Source organism: Oxyura jamaicensis (assembly GCF_011077185.1).
Source record: "Oxyura jamaicensis isolate SHBP4307 breed ruddy duck chromosome 1 unlocalized genomic scaffold, BPBGC_Ojam_1.0 oxy1_random_OJ69239, whole genome shotgun sequence".
Lineage (NCBI taxonomy): Eukaryota > Metazoa > Chordata > Aves > Anseriformes > Anatidae > Oxyura > Oxyura jamaicensis.
In genome coordinates this window covers 1-16,920 of record NW_023302910.1, presented here as the reverse complement: position 1 = coordinate 16,920, position 16,920 = coordinate 1, and the positions used below count along the sequence as shown (strand labels likewise).

General features: G+C 40.1%; 2 long non-coding RNA genes across 2 annotated transcripts; one reads left to right on the top strand and one right to left on the bottom strand.

Annotated features, from left to right (window-relative positions):
• The first annotated feature begins 5,769 nt into the window (after positions 1 to 5,769).
• On the top strand, positions 5,770 to 8,102 carry LOC118156817. The gene is made up of 2 exons (XR_004746457.1): positions 5,770 to 7,251; positions 7,798 to 8,102. It is a non-coding gene; the product is annotated as an uncharacterized LOC118156817 (long non-coding RNA).
• A 23-nt stretch (positions 8,103 to 8,125) lies between these two features.
• On the bottom strand, positions 8,126 to 14,739 carry LOC118156816. Its single transcript, XR_004746456.1, has 2 exons — positions 14,512 to 14,739; positions 8,126 to 11,016 (listed from the first exon to the last, which is right to left on the bottom strand). It is a non-coding gene; the product is annotated as an uncharacterized LOC118156816 (long non-coding RNA).
• Between the last annotated feature and the right edge of the window lie 2,181 nt (positions 14,740 to 16,920).

The window sequence follows — 16,920 nt, the reverse complement described above, 5'->3', positions numbered from 1 at the left end:
AAGGAAAGGAAAGGAAAGGAAAGGAAAGGAAAGGAAAGGAAAGGAAAACGCTCTGGAACAGGAATGATGCTCTCAGGTGCCTAAATAGTTTTAAAATGCAGTTGCATTACATTATGCAAGAAAATGTAGTTTCCTAAAATAATAGGAAACAGGATTTACTGGCCTGAATGATTCTTTCACCATCCTGGTAAAGCCACAGGCAAAGTAACTTCTGTGTGTTCAGTACAGAAGTAGAAGTTAGTTCAGGCTTGGTTTGTTCAACCAAGGAGATTATAAAATGAACACAAAACATTTTTCATAGAACCCAAAATAAAACCTTCATTTCACCAGGCTCACTTGCAGTTTAAAACAAAGACTGCCTCTTTAGCTGGGCATGGGTCCAGCCCAGAGGCATCCCCCTTTTGAAGGTGCAATGAATACAAAAGGTCTGGTATGCACCTGAAAACTGGTACTTTCTTTCAGGCTTGGATTTCAGGAAGTAACTATGGAGAGCAGTTCTTGCCCTTAGTAATTCCCTATGATCATTACAGGGTTTCATGTTTGGGTGAAGGCTACGAAGGATTATGGACAACTTAAAGCACTGAAGTCAGAAATACCTCAGGCACCAATTTTCCCTTCCAACTAATCCATCATTCCTGCTGTGATTTGAGGAAAGTGATATAGTAACTTGTCTCCCTAGAAGAAAAGATGGTCTACTGCTGTCTTTTATATTATTTTGAATTATAACACTTTCCTTTTTCATCTGGCCTTTCATCACAGTCTTAAGTGTTTTTCTTTTCACATATACAACCATGCAGGTTTCTCATTCGTTATCTACACAGGGATGACCACACTGAGCCCATCTGCAATTCTTCCTTTCCACTCCTATAGGACCTCCTGAGGACCAAAGTTTTTCTAATTTGAAAGACTCTCATTTGAGCAATTCCTTACCAGCACCTCACCACCAACTGCATCCAAACTTATGACAGAATGGGATTTTAGGTGTTGTTTTTTCCTTCTTTTCCAGCCACCCATAGCAGAAAACATCACACTGTCTTTGAATAGTGTATTCTGGTGTTAGAAACATTGCCAGAGAGCAGTGAAGTGGTCCTTCACTTTGCATGAGTTCAGAACAAACCAAAAATTCTCAGTATTGGTGCAGTATCGATGTATTTCATACATGTTTTGTGCTTAGACTTTTACCTTGATTTAAAGACACATTTTGTCTTTGTAAGATAAGAAATAGAACATCTTACATTCTGAGACCACATTAAAGATTATATCAAAGATGTCTGTTAAGATTTTAAGGATGATGCATTGAAGATTTCATATAAATGGTCAAGCATTTATTGAATATACTGCTCAAGCAGAATCACATTGCGTAGTATTAAGAAGAAAATAAATGAACAAGTAGTGCAACGTTTTTTGTTCCATGTAAAAAACAAATTCACTTGTGAGGCAAAAAGTTGCAGGATTATCTTGTACTTGGTTTTGCAGGTATGTCAGATGGATTTTCTTAGCAATGAAAATCATTGGCAAAATGCCAAGAGTCAGATGGCTTTTTTTTCTGTCACAAAGTCCACAGTTTTGCTGTTGATACTTCAAGGTTCTTTTAAATTGGAATTTAAAGAGGAATGCCTGCCCCAGCTCCTGTGTGAAAGTGTTCAGTGAGGATTTCTGAGCAGTGTGAAAAATAGCAGTTAAAGTCATAATCATGAAAAACTGCACAGCAGAAAGCACCTCCAAGAACTTCCTTCTCAATTGATGCTCCACTGCAGTGTGTTTCCATCTTGGATGATGCTGACTCCAGTCAGTCTGTTAAAGCACCCATAGAAAGGTACCAGGAGGATAACAATGTGGAGGAACAGGAGCACAAATGTTTACGTGATATTACCAAACCTGCCCAGAGTTGTAAATATATTCCATGGACCCGTCCAGCAGTTTCCTTATAAGCTTGTTTAAGCCGCCCTATCAATGAATAGGTCTAATGAGGTCACCATTCCTAAATTTTATTTCTTTATTTGAGAAACAGGCATCAGTAAAAGATCTTGGGCTTGGTTTGGAAGTGTCTCTCTGCTCTTCTCAGTTTCAGTCTCTTAGGAGTAGAAAGCTGGAACAGGATTAATTCCAACAAACTTTATCCATCTCAAACAATACAATGCAGTTCTCTCCACATGAGCTGGTTACAAGCAACTCTCTTCAGAGTCTACGCCAAGAAACAGACATCTCTCTGGAGAAGTTCATGACCTATTTTGGACAAGATGAATGAGATGAACAGAAGAATCTTTTGCTTGCTTGGACTAAGAAAGGAGTCCAGACTACTATCACAGTTGAAGAAACCTATATTCTTGGCTTAGAGGACAATATTCTAAACTTAGGGGATGACAGACCTGAGCCCTGAAGTCTGAAGTTTAAGTCTTGATTTTCCCCGCCCCCCCCCCCCAAAAAAAAAAAAAAAAAGATTTGGGAACTCTGATATTCTGGAGTCTCCTGAAGAGAACACTGGAATGTATTATGCCTGGTACTTTCTGAAGACAAATACTTTGAAGGCAAATATTGTGACTATATTCACTGAGGAATTCTGCATTAACAGGCACAGGCAATGGCCCTTTTGATTCAGCATCTTCACATACTGGATAATCCTTCCTTCTAATACTGACATTCACTTCTTTAGATTCTAAATAAAGAAATTTTCTTCCAGACAGTCCTTCTCTTTGCAACTGTTGATACATAACACTGCAGTAACTTCTGTTCACTTTTCACTGTCTCATTCCCACATGCTTATATCATGTGTTGAACCTGTTTTATTAAATGCCATCTTATGCAATTCCATTTATTTATATTCCAAAGTTCTGTTGTACAAATAATAATAAGTGAGTTTTGCACTGCTTTGGGTACTTTTTTTTCTTCTTTTCACTGAAAACTCTTGCCATTTTTTTTTTGTTTGACAGCTTCGCTTATTACTTTGAGAGTTTACAACTTTAGCTCCCATGCTGTCAGTAAAGCCTCACATATCTTGTCTAGAACTGCATGTCTGTAGCATATTCTTTAATGCTTTCTTGCACCTGCTAGATTCTCATGAGAAAATGACTTTTTCATCAGATGCATTCTTCTCATGGACACAATAGGTTTCAGTTTGCGCAATGAACCTATCAATTTCTGTGCAGCTGTGAGTAAAATCTAGATTGTAACTGAAGGTATGTAGGACATTTGCATCATCAAGAGTAAAAACAAGAGTTACTTTTCAATTAAAAATATTTTCAAGCAAAAATTTATTGGCACAAATCAGTGCCTCTGTTCCTGTTCCAAACATACACAGCAAAAAATCCTATAGAAAATTGTACCAAGATTTCACAAAACTCAGACCTCAGTTCAGGATAGTTTCAGTCTACCTGGGGTCATTAGCTGTGCTGAGTATGTTGTCCTCATCAGATAATGGGCAGGTTTCATGGGAAAACATAAGTCTTTTGTATCTGCATGCTAAATTATTTTATTTTTCAGATGACTTTAAGGAACAAAAATGAGACCCTGCTGATAAAATGTATAATCCAGATCTCTGTCCAACACCTCTGGCATTTCTGTGCTATGAAGGGTATATGGCAGACATCAGGCTGACAGGAAGCTGCAAAGGTTCTCCTCAGAGTCCTTACTGCCCAAGAGAATGTGAAGGGCAAGGAGAGAAGCAAGGCAGGATGTGTATTTACTGCATCCTGGTGTAATTTCTGCAGACATTGCTTGTTCCAGAAGCAGCAAGTTCAGCAAATGGGGTGGGTTTGGAGTCAGAGCCCCACATGATGGAGGTTTCTTTTCATCCATGGTACAGAAATTTCAGATGCTGCCAAGGTATCTCCTGTTGCTCTACAAACAGCTGATAGATGTCCCACTTTTCCCTCTTCCAGGAGACTGTCTTAAAGAGAGCCTGTTCCTTCAGCTCATGCAGAACCACAGAAGTACTCTGCTAGCTGTTTTACTCTTCCAGATGAGTTGTCCAGCCTGGTTCCAGGAACCGGTGCCATATCTGCCGTATCTTTCACTGGCTGTATCTACTGTTTATAGATAGAGCTCACCTCTGTGGGATGGTGAGCAGAGAACTACAAACCTGTTAAGACCCCTTCTTCTCTCCTTGAGCAGCAGGACTATGTGCACTTCTGACATCCTCCAGGTGCAAACCACATTCTCCCAAGTGACACATTTCATCTTCTGTGGTTCTGGTCCCATGTTCATTAAGAAATATGACTAGTCTTAAAAACAAAAGAGAGGATTCCTTCTTTGGACTGGTCCAATAGTAATCAGCCACTAGATAGAAATTTTAAGAATCATGATACAGGTAAGCTAATTGTGCTTACCATGCAGAAAGCATTTGTCCCTGCCTTGCCGATTCAGGGATGTGAACAGCCTCATCTTTGTCCCTTTCTGTCACCTTCCATTTGCTCTACTGTCTCCTTGGTCTCTTACATTTATGCAAAGACCATTTTAAAACTTGTTAGAGGGCCATGAAATGATTTTCCTCATGAAACAAATTTCAAGATCTTTAGCAATGACATCACAGGCCATCTGGAAAGGAAGGCAGCAGCTACATATCATTTGAGAACACACACATACCCAACACCTCCTTCCTATGTGGAAAAATGCAATCAAGTCCTTCTGGCTCAATGGAGTTGTAAATGTCCTTTAAATCTGTCACTTTAATGCCCTCCTTGGAAGAGACAGAATGAGGAGGTAGTTTTTTCCTTATGGTTCTGTATATTATAAACTAGAGGAATTCAAAGTACTCTATGGATTTGTTACAGGAGTTCTTTGAAAATACTGTATTGTCTTCTGGCAGCAGCAGCAGCAGCAATAAAGTTTTGAACTGTGTTTCCTTCTGACATTCAGGAGAGTCAGAAGTCAACCTGGCTGTGAGCAGCTGAGAAATTTTTCACGGCAGTAGACTACCAAAGTCAAGCATTCTCTCTAGGGAAGGCCTCATTGCTTCAGTGTGCATTTAGGAAAGTTGTAAAAATAAAGTTTCCCATCCTAGGGAAAACATCTTGCTTGGAGGACAGGACTGCAATGCCTGCTGCCTAAAGAATGTTAGCAAATCTGTAAAAAAATCAGTGCACAATTTGGAGAGCAGTTAGTAATCCTCACAAGCACATAACACCTCTAAAAACAACGTCAGAAAAAACAAGGGTAGTCAAATACTACACTGTTGTACCCCATGAATATTTTGTTCACCTTTCCTGACGATTGGAACTGCAATGGCTTGTTACATCAAACTGCATAGAAAGCTGCATACAGTGAGGAGAGCACAACAGGACAAACATCAGGCTAACAGACAGAACAACCAGCAAGCATGGAAATCACCAGATAAGAAAAGTTGTTGTAATGGAAAGCTAGGTATTTTCAAGCTGAAAATGCTGGGCAACCTTTTATTTTAAATTCAGTTAATGCTCCCCTATATAAGAAAGCTATACTGCCTTACTTTTAGTGTGTTTTTTTTTTTTTTTCATTTTATTCCTTTAAACTTTTTTTTCCACTTGATATTTATTTTTAAGTTCAATATTTCCTTTCTTTTTTTCCTTTAATTATCTTTTCACTCTACAGTTCATTTGAGCATAGTGGCATGCTTGACTGGCCAACCTGGCAGGCATTGAACATTCCAATACTGTGTTTATGAAAGTAATGGATGAACTGGTTTCCCTGGCTCTTTGCCCGGCCGGCGCCGGGGGCGGCGGGGGGATTGTTGTTGAGGATACACTAAAGGACATAACCAGTTTTTGCATTTCCATTTTCTTAAGTTGTTTTTTTGTTGTTGGTGGTGGTGGTTTTTGTTTTTATTTTTATTTTTTTCCTTACTCCAGAGATTTTTGGTTTGATCTGTAGTCAGCATCACAGTCTTCTCTGCTAAGTCTTTGGTACGTGTCACATGATTTATAATGGCCCTGGACAAAATGTCTCCATTTGAAATACACCCCACAGCCACAGCAAGTGCTTGGAAGATGTGGTGCCAGGCATACATGTGGTGCTTTCTGCACATAAGTACTGTAATGAGTAAGTACTGCACCCAAGGTTTTTTTGATTGCTTAGGACAGCCTTGATTTGTTTCTGATTACTGTACTAATTTTTCTTAAAATAGTTTTGAATCACAGTTGCTGTACCTCCCTTCCACACCTATCAGAATTCTCTTACTTTGTTTTATCCTCAATTATTGCAATTTTCTCCTTTTTTTTGTGGCCAGTTGCTGTTTCACTTTTGTGTGGGCAGGAAAAGAGGTTTTGTGCTGACAGTGTTGATTAATCAGTAGGGCCACGTGTTGGGATATTTTTAGAAGGGAAAAAAAAAGTTTTGAACGTTTTTTTTCTGTGGAAAAGTGAACAGATGAAAATGTTGCAATGAGAATTAATACTCTGGTAACCATTCTCAAAATCAAATAATTATTTGCTGCAAAGAACAGATGAAATTAAAATAATTTTGAAAATTTCCCCAGTGCCTATAAAACTCCTTTGGTTCCGGGTGTTTTAAGACAGTTCTGGTAATACAGACTGGAAAGTGAAGGAATGCATACAGACCATGTAATTCTCTGTGAAAACAGAGAACAGTGAGACTGATATTTCCATAGCCTGATTTCTTAAGAAACCTTCTCTAGAAGGAATTGGAAATGAGTTTGCAGGACTCAGCCAAAGTGGAAATTAAAAGTAACCACAACAAAGATCCCAGAATGCAAAACCTATTTCAGTACATAACATCCCCATGAATGCTAGACAGAAAGGGCAAGACTTTCTTAATTAAAGACTTTAAGACTTTTTTAATTAAAATGAGAGTATCTGAATTATTTTGCATGGAGAACTCTAACTACACTCTGTATTGTGACCATTAGCAAAAAGTATGCAGTTTGCTAAGACACTTCAGTTTACGTAGCCCTTAAAGTCCCAGAAATTTAACAAAGCCTTCTCATGTGGGTGAGGGTTAAAGTGTACCAGACAGATCTTACACTTCTAACTCCCACCTGCATATTTTCCTGATGCTTTGCTCTGAGCCAGCTCCCTGGCAAGGCAAGTCCTCATCACCTGGTGGCCATTCTCCAGAGTACTGTGTCACTGGAGTACTCTACAAGATCAATGATCCAAAACTGGCCATGGTGTCTGTGCATGAGCTTCTGCCAGCCAGCTCCTCCCTTCAGGGATGCAGCATTTCAGGTTTGGCTATTGCAAGCAGATTAGCAAAACTCTGAACTGCTTCATTTTGCACGTGTTACTGGGGCTTCTGGCACTGTTAGAGTGCTGCATTGATGTCCTGGTTTCAGTTAGGACAGAGTTAATTTTCCTCCTAGTAGCTGGTAGGGTGCTATGTTTTGGATTAGGATGAAAAGAGTGCTGATAACATGCTGATGTTTTAATTGCTGCAGAGCAGTGCTTACACCAAGCCAAGGACTTTTCAGCTTCTCGCTCTGTCCTGCCAGCGGGCAGGCTGGGGGTGCAGCAAGAGCTGGGACGGGACAGACCCAGGACAGCTGACCCAAACTGGCCAAAGGGGTATTCCATGCCATCTGACGGCATGCTGAACAATATCTAGGGGTGGCTGGCCGGGGTTGGGGGGGGCGGCTGCTCAGAGATAGGCTGGGCATTGGTCAGCAGGTAGTGAGCAATTGCATTGTGCATCACTTGTTTTGTACACACTATTATTATTATTATTTCCTATCTTAATAAACTGTCTTTATCTCAACTCACAGGCTTCACTTTCCCGTTTCTCTCCCCCATCCCAGAGAGGGAGGGGGGAGGGTGAGCGAATGGCTGTGTGGTGTTTAGCTGCCAGCCGGGTTAAACCACAACAATTGAGAAAGATGTTTTCTGGGGCAGCTAGCGAATTACAACTCCTCCAGATAGACCTTTTGCACAACAAAGGCATACAGTACTTTTCTTATAATAGCTGTCACCTTGTTAACCAGAAAGCCACAATTAGAGTTTGTGTTTCAGCATCAGATGCAGAGTACCTTCAGTCTTTCATACAACATCCAAGAAGGGGTCAGAAGATTCCCAGCAGAGCAGGTGTGTTGGCACCCTTTTTCTTCTTTTTCTATTTCATCATGCAGGACTTAGAAAGCTCTTTCTCCCTGCAGTTAGAAAATTCACACAGACACAAATTAGAGGCAAGTATAAATATGCAAATATGCAATTTTGTATCATCATTTCACTAACCTGCAAACTTAGAACTTTTGATAAAGCCTTTAAACTTTACCAATGAGGCTATCAGAGCTTTGTCTGAGTGACTCTTTTACACAGTCTACATTGCTCCACACATTCAGCGGTAGTAGTAACACAGTCATCAGCATTAGTTATTTGCGACGCTGCAAAAATGACCAGGAGATATTTTTCAACACATCCTGAAAGAATAGGGCTATCTACATTTCTTAGAAAAGACTGAACAGCCCTGTAAATGTTTATCTCCAAATCCACACAGATGCCTCTCGAGAGATTATTCTACATGAACAGTTTAACTTCTATCACTGCATAATAAATAAGGAATAGATCAACTGCACCCTGGTGAAATCCTCATTAACACCTGCCATGACAAAGAACATTATCTCAAATCTTTCTTCCACTCTTTTTGCAGAAGCTGCCTGCAGGCTATTCTCAAATTTATTCAAGAAAGTCTGTAATGATGTAATAATCTGGTTACATTACTCAGCTGAACCTCACATGCAAAAGTCACATACACAGCAAATGCTGATTTAGCAAACAAAATTAGCTCATCTTCATCTTCAACAAAGAGAGGAAAGAAGAATGGGAGACTTGGTCCTGGAAAGGCCCCAGGGTGATCCTGCTATTTCCTAGTTGGATCAGGGAGGAAGAATACTAAACATTAAAATTGTTGTCTTTAGAATTATGCGAGAAATTGAACTGATGCAGGCTAAGGGAAAATACAAGTTTTCACTGACATTTTCAAAAGTGCCTCAGTGTTGGCAACCTACTTTCCATTTTCAAGAGTACCTCCAGACTGGTTTTCTGAGGCTCTGAAGTGTGTAGAGGTTCAGAAAGAAAGACATTCCCTGAGAGTTTCAATAACAGCCTGTCACATTCAGCAACTGAATTGCCATGAAGTCAAGAGAGGTACTATTTTAAATATCAGTGGATACCTGTTTGCATCTGAAAATCTCATGTAAGTCTCACTAAAAGTCAGCAGAACTTGGTCTCATAGCTCTCTAACGTGCAGTCAGTCAGATGTCTAACTCCCACTGATGTAGGTTTTGGCAGATGTACTTCTGTAAGTGGGACCTAATCTATTGTGGAATATTTGCAGCTCACTTCTCTGGGTGCTAGTGGGAGAATAAGCTCCACGAGAAGGATGAGTGAGTAGGGGTTAAGTATGAACTAAAGTGAGGACTTGAAAATTTACTAAAAAAAATCTACCTTAACATAGAACAAATCACACCATACAGCTGGAAAGAAATTGGAAATAAAAAGGGGAAAACTGATATGAAGAATAGATACGTGGAGATACTAAGATAAACTAAAAGTATGCTGGATGCATTAGAAAACAGAAGGCTCTATGTATACCTGCCTCCTGTGAGGCAAAGATGATGTTGTTAGAGCAATTTCCAGGAAGCAGAGGAGCAGCAAAGAACCTTAACGAGGTCTCTGCGTGATCTTATCATAGAAGACAATGGGGAAATTCTTATTGCAAGGGTCCTTTACGGTAAAGGAGTATAACCATAAGAAGTGTGGTCTGCAAGGGAGGTTACAGAGCAATCTGAGAAACTCCACTGCAGTATATCACTGCAAGCATAAAATTGCACAGGCATTGGTACGGATGTAGAACTGATGCAGAGTTATAGCAACTGCTTCTGAAGACTAGAAAACCTCTCACATGTTACCTTGTTCAGCTTTCAAAAGAGGCCAAGAAAGAGCTGGGAATTAGAGAATTACTTTTATTGGTGCTAAAGACAGTAAAGAATTTGTCCCTAAGAGCAGTTAGACTAGACTGTACCATAACACATACGGAGTACTCCTCCTTCATTTATTTACCTTATGGAAGGTGTGTTGCAAGAAGCAGGACTTTTTTTTTTTTTTTTTTTTTTTTTTTTTTTGTAGCATTCCTCTGAGGTGAGAGCATAGCAGCATGATCTTTTCACCACTCGTTTTTTTACTGCATTAGTTCAACAAAAATGACTCTTATGAATGTCAGGAGAAACCACACATTCAAGAACAACTCATAATCTGGATTTTAACAACAAAAGTCAATGCAAAAATTTGGCTGCTACAATACACATCTTTACAAAGTTGTATATGTTCAAAAAGTAGATTGCAGAAGACAATTCCTAGCTGCATTTTAATCTATTTTTCTTCTTCACATAGAAGTTCCACAGATACTAATGTTACCACCAAGCTAGTGTTTTACCAGCCTGGCCAGTGTTATCCACAGCTTACTGTTTGCAGCAAGATAACTTAGTCCACCAGATAGGTTTCTAACTTGAGAGGGTCATACTGGTTGCACACAAGAAACTCAGAGAGGAGCAGAGCTGATGCATTCAGGAAGATGCAGAACCACCTTGGACAATCATGTAGTGAAACATGCCATTATTACTAAACAGCCACAAAGCAATCCTGAACCTTGGCAACAGTTTCAACTTATAAAGGCCCTACAGGATCTACATGCTTCCCTTGGTGATGCTGCAGGCACTGGTTCAATTTCATAGACATGGAGTGTACGAGTAGGCTGTCATGTAAGCTATGAAGAAAGGCTCAATGGGAGAACTGGGGATGTTCAGCCTGAAGAGAAGTCTGTCTTCCTGATGGCTCCAGGGAGACATCACTGCAGCTTTTCAATACTTAAAGAGGGTTTATGAAAAAGATGGACAGCAACATTTTGCTCAGGTAGATAATGACAGGACAAGGGGCAATGGTTTTAAACTAAAAGAGGGGAGATTTAGCTATGATATAAAGAGGAATTTTCTTCACTCAGTGGGTGGTGAGGTACTGCAACAGGTTTCCCAGAGAAGCTGTGGATGCCCCATCTCTGGAGGTGTTTAAGGCCAGGTTGAATGAGGCCCTGGGCAACCTGATCTAGTGGGTGGTATCCCTGTCCACGGCAGACAGGTTGGAACCAGGTGATCTTTAAGGTCCCTTCCAACCCAAGCTGTTCTGTGATTAAATGATCCTATGATCATACTTTGTTAACAGCCAAATAAATATGGAAATATGCAGCCTCCACACTAGCATTTTCTGACTTGGTATTTAATGCTTAATTAATAATGTTTAATCAGACAACATAAACTGTCACTTCAGAGAGTGCTGTGGTGTACAAATACATTGACACAGTTATCAATGATCCACTGAGCATGTAATCCTGAGATTTTCTTTTATTCCAAAGCCAACAGTTAACTATGAAAGTATAGAAAGGAAATAAATATAATTGTGAACCAGAGTCTTTTCAAGGGTTAAAAAAAATCACTTATTAATACCAATGTTCCTTATGTAAAGTGAATGTCGTGAATATTATGGGGAATCCAGAGGAGACACAATGCTTGGGCAATGTGTGTGAGAGTATCACCAGCAATACAGCCATCTGAAATTTGTTAATTTTTCTGTTGTTGAAATGTGGAATTAACAACAAAAAATGATTTGGTAAAACTTACGGGATTTAATTTCACACATACACAACCACACTTGCGTATACCAAAACTTTCTTTTATGAAGTTCTTGCAAATAACTACAAAGGGAGTAATAGAGGTAGCGGCAACTTTTATGTTCTGCCACTACTGTTTTCTGTCACTGTCCTGCTCTTCTTTTTGGTCCATCATTGTTGCCATTCTACCCCTCTATTGGTCCCTATGCCCAAAGAAGCACAGAGCCTTTCCTGCATGTCTTGTGGCTTTCAGGCATATCTTTCTGCAACCTTTTCTTGTGTTTGCACTCTAACAAGTGCTACCTATAAGCAGGGAAGAGAAATACAGCAGTCTTCTCTCTCCAAACACAAACCAGTCACCAAACTGAAACAGCTGCTTCACAAAGCCTTTCTTTCCTGAGCACTGAGAAGGCCTCTGCAAGAACGGATTCCTGCTCCTGGAAATAGGTGACTTGACAATTTTTCTGCTCTAACACATAGTGGAAGCACAGGAAAAGCCTTAACCTCAAAACCTGGAATAACAGTAAGATGCTCAAGTGAATAAAATGAAGAATTTCAACAAACAGGAGTGTAAGTGGTTTTATTCTAGCTTTGGGGGTATCCCTGAACACCCTGATCAGTAGAATTGACCTCTATTTTCTGGTGTCTGCACACAGAAAAAAATGAATGATGAAAAAAAAAAAAAAAAAAAAGACATTCCTGAAAAAATTAACTCCTTTGCAACTTAATACGACTCTGATCACCCATGTAAAATGAGTCGTGTTTTATTACACTCTTCTCTAACCCTGACCTCCTCCACTCAGACACACCTCATGGAAAGAGAGGTGGAAGCACAATTTCAAGGGCAAGGAGCAGGTAATAATATTAAATGGCCACGGTGGGACTGAAGCAATGGATTGAGCAGATTGGATTTGCCCAATGCACCAAAATGCCCATTCAGCCCTCACCTCTTTACAGGCTGCCTTCCCAGTCCCTCTGTGCCATATTTCATGGTCAAATTCAGGTGATGACATGGACAATTTAGTGTCTGAGTTCTTTCTAACCCAGGACATGGTGTTGTAATTACACGCTCCAGTGCAGGCCTGCATTCCGAGATAACAAACAACCTTGTAAAAGAGAGAAAAAAAAATCCTTTAATAGAGTGCAGTTCCCTTCTCCCTGGGCTGAGAAAGCAGAATGGCAAATGAATTTTCACAACATTGCTGCGTACCTGAAAGGACCAGTCAGAGTCCAAGTAACACCAGAAATTATTCTCTGAGAGCTAATGACCATTAAAAGTATAGTTTATTCCTTCATCCTAAGTGTCTTGCTATAGGTTTAATGCAATTTGTATTTTCATAAGGAGCTCTTTTCCAGATACATCACCTCTGACAATATTGCTTCAGTCTCTGGTCTTGCTCGAAGCACTCCTCATTGAGTACCAGAGGATCATTCCATAAAGCAGTTTTCATGCACTCAAATTATCTCCCAGCACACACCCAATAAATCTACACCAAAATCATCTGCATTTCTGTGCTTTGGCCTCAACACGGTAGTAAAAGACTACAGGTTGGAACTGCAACGGTTAGAACGCAAATCACAGGAAAAAATACATAGCTATCAGAAGACAGAAGAAATGGGAGAGGAGTAGATCACACAAATTTTACCTGATATATATATAAATAAGTAAAACAAGTTGGGGCAAGATGAGACTTGTAGGTAGCAGTATGACGGCATATCTCTCTGAAAAAAGGTACCGCCTTTTTGCCAGAATCAGCTTTAACTTTCATTTAAAAAATGAAGAGTTATGGCTTGATCCATTTGTGAAAACAGTATAGTTATAATTGTCCCATTCACAGGGTTGGTCTCCTTTTGGGTCCTTCACCTCTCAGTCCTTCATCCAAGTATGAAACATCAAAATACTTTTTTTCTACCTATCACTATAGATATCATCAGAAGACTGTTTTTCAAACATAGTGAGGCCACAGCCAAGTTAAAACCAACTTTAAACAGTTTACTTTAAGAAATGAGACTTTTAAAGGAGGAGGTTTTTAAAGCAGAGGTGTCACCCCTGCTGTTGCACCACCTTCTTCTGTTCGTCTTGCAGATGCTGCAGAGAAAGTCTATCTTTCCACATTTTTTTACTTGATTCCACCTCATTAACAGAGTTTCTCTGTCCACTACCACCCCATATCTTTTCAGCCTTCCTGCATGATATCAGTTTTGGCTGTGGCCTGGAAGTGAGGCTGCTCAAAGTTTCTGCCATTTACCTTTAACAACCCTTGGGCATTTTTGTTCTTTAAATTAAGCCATTCTCCTTCCCACTTGTTTTGTTTGTTTGTTTGTTTTCATGAAGTCTGTTTATATACAAGAGAACATTCACAGCATTCATGTATTAGTACAGAGGTACCCCCCTTTTCATTTACAGCTTTTCAGGCTCTGCCATGAACAGATGTCACTTTATCTGCATGCTAACTGGAACCATATCTCTTAGAGGCATGAACCACACCACTCATCTCAGCAAGTGTTAATTCAGTGTTCATCTATACGTAGACTGGAACTAAACAAAGACTAGCCCTATTAATCATACCTGTAGGCCAGTTGTGTACCTGAATATTCTGGAGGCTCATCTACACACTAATCTGATTTGGTTAAATCAGTTCCAGGGCAGAGGATAGACAAAACACTGGATCAACTCCAGAGTACAAATTTAGTGGAGGCTATCCACATGCTGAGCAGGAAAAGGCCACTGAAGGTAAAAGCACAGCATTGTCACGCCAAGATTTACTGGTAAATTCAGGTTTAAACCCAAGTCGCTATTTTAGTTTCAGTTTGGGTGCACATAAGCTCTCCAATGCCTGTAGATAACAGCTTAAATATCACTAGCATTAACCTTTTCAATCCTGCTCACAGGTTTCTGTAACTTGGTTGGATGGGGCCCTGGGCAACTTGATCTAGCGGGTGGCATCCATGCCCATGGCAGGCAGACTGGAATTAGATGATTTTTTTGAGGTTCCTTCCAGCCCCTGCCATGATTCTATGATCTATGAACTTATTATGTACAGCACATCACTCCACTGCCACATATGGACAGGCAGAGGACATGACTCCTCATATTTCTCCTTTCTCAATAAAGAACTGAACTCAGCAGAGCCTTGGACTCTCTTGGGATATGTGAAACTTGAGCAACCCAGGAAAGCCCAGAAACCCTTTGCATTATACACAAACCTCTGCATAAGGGGAGAGATGCAAGGCAAATAATTTCCCAGCCACTGTCCCTTCCTGCCTCCTGTCCCTTCCTGGTTGGCAGGGACCTCTGCAGGTCATCTGGTCCAACCCCCGTGTTTAAGGACAGCCACCCAGAGTAGGTTGCTCAGGATCGTGTCCACATAGCTTCTGAAGATCTCTAAGGAGAGAGACTCCACAACCTCTCTGGGCAACCTGTGCCAGTGCTCAACCACCTGCAGCTCTGGGATATAGGTGGGAGATACAGAGGGCTGTCAGGGATCAGCTCCTGGTTTCAAGCAGCAGCACTTACAGCTCTCTAATTCCTTTTTGTTCCCTGGGGCTTTGGACATTTTCCACATGCTGAGGACACATCCTAGCTGACTTTCAGCTACCTAAGACAGGTAAAAGTACCAATCAAACTGTGACAAATATTTAATATCAGATGTAAAACACAAGCTAGGGTTTTGAAAGCTTGTCTACTCCACAGACTGCCTTGTCTAAAAGCAGCCAAGTACATCAGCTGAAAGCTGGCCAGTCAGTATCTGTTGCCCCCAGAGTAGTTGTGATACACTGAGGAGACCTGCAGCTGCCTGGGCTGCAAGGTAGATGTGGGCAGAGAATGGGGAAGGAAAATTAGCAGAATGAACATTCACGGATGGACCTGAAACAGGGTGACAGAGAAGCTGAAGGGCAGGCCAAAGAGACCAAGCAAGTAAGAAAGGATCACTAGGGACTTGGGGATGTGTAGTCTGTAGGGAGGTGAGACGAGTAAGGTAGGAAAGAAAACAGATTTCTAGGTGGGGGTAGAGCAAAGAAGATGAAAGGTGAAGAAGGAAAAGAATGAAACTGTTGATGGCAAACCACTGGAACCAGCAGATGTCTGGCATCACACTGGGGGTGATCAATTGCAGTGCATTTTTTTTATCTATCATTTTTTTAATCCCTGTTGTAATACAAAAATGCATAGCTTCATCATATACAGGCTGTGAGAGTAGAAACCATAAATGTTCCTCATCTACCTTACTGCAAACATGGCTTTACAACTCTATGCAATACTGTCTCTGTGTTTTATGGGCACTGATCCTCAAAACCAGGCTTGATATTTATAGTGGGATGTTATTTAAAGGCTGAAAGAGTAAAACTGCAAGGGATGTATGCAGAAATGTTTACAGTACTTATTATGTGATCTAGCATGTTGCATAAACACACCCAAGCCCTTCTGCATGCACAAGCAGTCACTGACACATTTACACTGTGGCTCTGGAGAAGAAATGCAAAAATGTACAACAAAGCAGTAGACTGAGATTTCAGGCTCAAGGTAACAATCAAGTAGAGTATAATGCAGCAAAACTGGAAACCATTACCTCTTCTAAATTCTGAAATTAGATTTTTTGAATATTTAATATTACATGACATTTTCAAAGGCATCGTAAAAATTTGCTGTCAAATGAAAGAGTGGGAAAAAAGGATCCTTTCCTTTTGAAATGACATACATTCCTGGGCACTGCACTACAGGCGTTTCCAATGACAACAAATCATACTGTAAGGTAAGCAGACTGTATTGCACAACCTCAAAAACGGTTACCTGATGGTGACTTCACAGGAGGAAAAAGCATCTCTTATGCCAAGCCATAATTTTAAGCCTATGAAAACAAAGCTAAAATGATTGAATAAAAAATGCTCACTAAACAGCAAGGACAAAGTTAAAGAATTAAGTTGGAAGATGATCTTAAAATTCAACTAGTGGATCACTTAGATAAATGTGATTGGTTTTCTATGTCAATGAACTCCATGATATGAAGTCTGTAATACAGCCACACACACACATAAGTAAAGGAAAGACGGTGTACTATAGTTATATCCATATATCTGTCAGATGCTGAGATAAAAAACAAACTAATAAAGTTGCATAACTTCAAGGGCAATGGAAGGTTAAGATGTGTATACAGAGCAGGAGTGATTAATGTCTAATATATTATGATTTATCAAAAATTTTAAGCATCACTGCATAAGCTCATGAGATACGATAGCCACAAAAGTCAAATTTGAAAATTAGTTTGATATCGACTTGTGGCATCACATCTTTTTATGTATAAAGAAGCACTGTGGCTGAACAAGAAAATAAAAGAA